General features: G+C 51.0%; 1 long non-coding RNA gene across 1 annotated transcript; it reads left to right on the forward strand.

Moving 5' to 3' along the window:
- The first annotated feature begins 1,307 nt into the window (after positions 1–1,307).
- LOC141570174 (uncharacterized) lies at positions 1,308–3,754 on the forward strand. The gene is made up of 3 exons (XR_012494125.2): positions 1,308–1,347; positions 2,387–2,442; positions 3,630–3,754. It is a non-coding gene; the product is annotated as an uncharacterized LOC141570174 (long non-coding RNA).
- The last annotated feature ends 510 nt before the right edge of the window (positions 3,755–4,264 follow it).

The raw sequence follows: 4,264 nt of genomic DNA on the forward strand, positions 1-4,264 counted from the left end.
GATAGAAACCATGGAACCGACAGGGCGGCCAGGGAAGGCCTCTTCGAGGTGGGGACACTTGAGTTGAATGATACCCATCTCCCAAGAGAGCAAGCTGAATGCAAGCCAGTGAGAGATGTCATTGCAGACAGAGCTTGAATCCTTTCTAATGAATTCCAGGTAATAGCCACACATATACCAGTAGTGGGCAGGATCCTGGTGAGAGAGACAGACTCCTTGCTACTCTGTCCAGCAAGGAAAAAGGAAGCCCAGGGAACAGCAAGCATCCAGAGGAAGCCCCTGATTCGTTGGGGTCAGGGTGCCATGCTTTCCATTTACCATTCTTTCTGCCAACCTGCTTTGTTAGGAGGGCTGCAAAGACAAGCTGACCGACCACTGGGAGGGAGAGAAGTTAACACAGAATGAGCACTGGGATGAATGAGTCAATGAATAACCAGGGCCTATGGTTTACATTTATTTTCACACAGAGATCTCAAGATAAGTTTCAGAAAGGTAAAAGGCATAGGAACCGCCATGGAGGAGCCCTGGAGAGGTTGTGGGGAAAACGAATTTCATCAGTGCTCTGGGAACCTCTGGCTGTTGATTCCACCAGATTCTGCACCTTTTCAGAGGCCGGTGGGCTGCTTCTCTCTCAGAGCCAGAGGTCCATGGGTGCGTGTGTGTTTCCGGGGGTGGAAGGTGATACCTGGCTGGCCCCATTTCACCCACCACCTACTCTCTATGCCACTGACTTGCTGCAAGACCCTGAACAAGAATGTCACCTGTCTAAGGTTTAATGTCAACATCTGTAAAAGGTGGGGGTTTGCCCACCCTAGGATGCAGCAGGCCTGTTTCTAGATTTTGTTCTCCAGAAATACTATCCCAGTGGCCCCCGATGTACATACAAAGACGTTCATTGTTCGTTCACAGCAAAACACTGGGGACTGGGTGATGCAGTTTCAGCACAGCTGGACAACAGAAAAACACACAGCTGTTAACGTCGGGAAGAGAGGTTACCTGCCCAAATGCTGTCAGTGGTAAACCTTGGGAGTGAGATTGGGGGGTGTGGCAGACTCATTTTTTACAAGTACTTATTTTTTACAAGTACTACATATAAGTGGAATCATAAAGTATGTGTTGCTGATTAATTTTTAAACTCTTGCTCTGGTCACAGTATTAACCAGTCACTTAGGGAGAAAAAAAGTCATTTTCATTTTCTCATAGCCACACACATTGTTTACAGTTTCACATTGCTAGAAGCAAATCAGGCTCTAGTTTGAAAACAAAACCAGCCTCAAATGAGCAAGAGAGAATTTGCCCACACAGCACCGGGGCCACAGACAGATCACTGCAAGATGAGAAATCTGGGTAAGTCAGGTGGAGCAAGTAGAATTTTATATGAAAAGAATAAAAGATGAGGGAGGGGGACTTTGGAACTGAGCCATCCGTCCAGTCCAGACAGCCTGGAGCCTCGACACCTGCGGTCTTCTAATTCCAGAATTTCATTTTTCTAAGCTTCCCTGACCACCAGATTCTAGGATTCTCAGTCCCATATGGGTCTGACCATTGTGTTTTTCTACCCAGCTGTGCCTCAGGATTCAGGGTCCTGCCCAAGCCCTGGGCTCTGAACTGCTCCCTGGGGGGCAGCCTGGCAGAGTTGTAGACAATAGGAGCATTGTGAGACCTCTGGAAATGGAGGGGGGGGAGGGGCCTGGGGGCAGCAGGAGGCGTGTGGGAGGCTCGGGTGGCAGGAGTGGCAGCTGCTTTGCAGCTTTCCTCTGTCCTCGCTGGGAGGGCCAGTGGCATGCCGTGAGCGTGCCAGGATGTCCTGAGCCCCAGCCTGCCTAGATGTGGCCTGGGTCCCCTGGAATCCCAGCTATGTGAGGACAGTTTGGCTATCTCAAGCCTTTCTCCATAAACCATGCTTCTGCCCACATATACATATAGACACGTTGTGGAAAATCTATCCAGGACTGGGCAAGTGGGCTTGCGTCTTTACCCTTAAAACCAAACAACCCTCCCACTAACCCCTCCAGAACAGAGAAGACCATGTACTGCCTGAGAGGGGAGACTAGAGCCCAGGCCAAGAGGTGTGTTTGCCCAGGGTGGCAGAGGCACAGAGGGGGAGCTGAGATGGAACCCACCCCCGACCCTCACTCTCTGTGCCACAGGCTGCTTGGTGAGGCCTCAGCCTGCCACAATGTCCCTTGCCCCTTTGGCTGCCCCTGAAATGCCTATCGCTGCTATTCCAAATCCTACACAGGCTTTAAGGCCCAGCTTAGCCATCACCTCCTCCCTAAAGCCTTCCCAAATAGGCCCAGACAGAAACCATGAGTCCAGGTCTTCTCACAGAATCCCACCCTTAGAATTAGACGGGACCCAGAGGGGATATCCTTGCTGATTTCAGAGAGGAATTTCCACACGCCTACCCTGGGAGGACTGGTAGACCAGCGTGGAAGACAGGTATGTAAACAACTGCAAAAACAGTCACAGAAAGAGAAGATAGGGGATGTGACGGAGTGATAAGCAAAGTGCAACAGGGCTTCCAAAAGTAGCCTCTCATTTCCTGCCTGGGGACTGAGGGCTGCATGGAGGAGGTGGCATTCATTTGTGCATAAGTACCTCTCCCCTCTGGACTGTGAGATCCTTAATGATACTGATAGCTCACCTTTATGAGCACTAACCACATAGCAGACATTGTGTGTTTTGTTCACCTTCACCACCTCTTTGATTCCTCACAAGTCTATGAGCTGGGGACTATCGCATTATCCCCATCTACTGTTGAGGATAAGGCTCTGAGAGATTGAAGCCTGCTTGAAGCCACACAGTCGGCAAAAAGTGCAGTCAGAACTCTGCCTAGCTCTTTCTGACTTCACAAAGAACTTTCACCACAATCGTGTCACTGGGGTATTGAGGCAGGCAGTGTGTCCAGTTCCTCACTGCACACCTAGTTTGCACTGTAAATTCGTTCATGGTTATGTACCTGTGAGTTTGGTGAGCAAGAATTTCCCAGGAGCCCCAGCTCTACAGCCCCCGGAGGCCCTGCCCATAAATGCTCCCCTCTCACTCCCAACTGTAATAAGCACGCTGGGTGCTGGGATTCTCCCAGCAGGCTGCAGGGTTGGTGCTTGGGTGCTGAAATAGTATATTCAAAGCCCTAGTAATTGGGCTCCTGCTGTTCCACAGGAGGGGCTCGGGAGAAATTCGGCAGGAAGGAGCCGGAGAGAGACTGGAGGGCCTGATTTAGGGTTGGGTCTGCAAAGCCAGCCCCTACTTACGCTTTGATTCATTAGGGGTGACTGGGGGTTATGGTGGAGATCATGGGGGCTAGAGCTCTCCCAACTACCCCTCAGTATCAACCTGGCCAGCTCTGAAAGTCCAAAGCAGGCAGAGTGGGAAATGGTTACTGAGCCTTCCTGACATAGGAAGGGCACCTCCCCTCTGAGGAGTAAGCCACAAGGCAGGAGCTGTCAGTCAGCCAGAAGATCAGACCACCTGACAAGTCTCAGAGGCTAGAAAAGGACTGTTTGTGTCCCATTTACCTGACTGTCCACATGGAACAGTGAGCAAAGCAGCTCTTCCTGTCTAAAACAGGAAGTGAGACTTATCTGTTAAAGCTCTGAGGCGGAGTTGCTTTTTCCTCTCAATAGGACAGAGGTTCGAGAAGGCACACCTCATCTCCAGGTGACACAATACAACACAACTGGGACGGATATGAGTAACACCAAACACTTGTATCACGCTACATAGATGCTGAGACTTGGAAGAGCCAGGCACGTGGGGGAGAATTATTCTCTCCATTTGAGAGGCTCACAGAAGTTAAACGTGTCTGAAAACGCCCAGCTTCTAAGGCGGCAACGTCAAGTTGAACCTAAGTTCCCTGCCACTTCCCAACCATGACCAGAGAGTGAAATCCACTCTCCCATATCCACTGGCCCAGGGAAAGATATGGGAGGTGGGGTGAGGGCAGAAGGTAGGTACCTTGACCTTGATCAAGTGGCTAAATAAGGACAGGGTGGAGCCAGAAACAAGGAAACGCTGGGATTTTCAGCTGCAGGCTTGACAGAAACGTAGAGCCACAGGAACCAAGATGATTTGCTGCTTCCCATACCCCCTCCTTCTGGAAAACATCAGGAAATGATGGTCAGGCTTTGAACTTCAAATTGCCGTGCTCTCAGCCTCTTTCTGATGCCCTTCCCCCACACCGGAGGCCAGCTCCTGACCCCCAGCCACAGCACACGCCAGCACAGCCAGCACATCGCACCGCCAGTCCACAGGGCAGGCT

The sequence above is a fragment of the Rhinolophus sinicus genome, chromosome 1 (assembly GCF_057876585.1).
Source record: "Rhinolophus sinicus isolate RSI-liver-muscle chromosome 1, RSI-T2T, whole genome shotgun sequence".
NCBI lineage: Eukaryota > Metazoa > Chordata > Mammalia > Chiroptera > Rhinolophidae > Rhinolophus > Rhinolophus sinicus.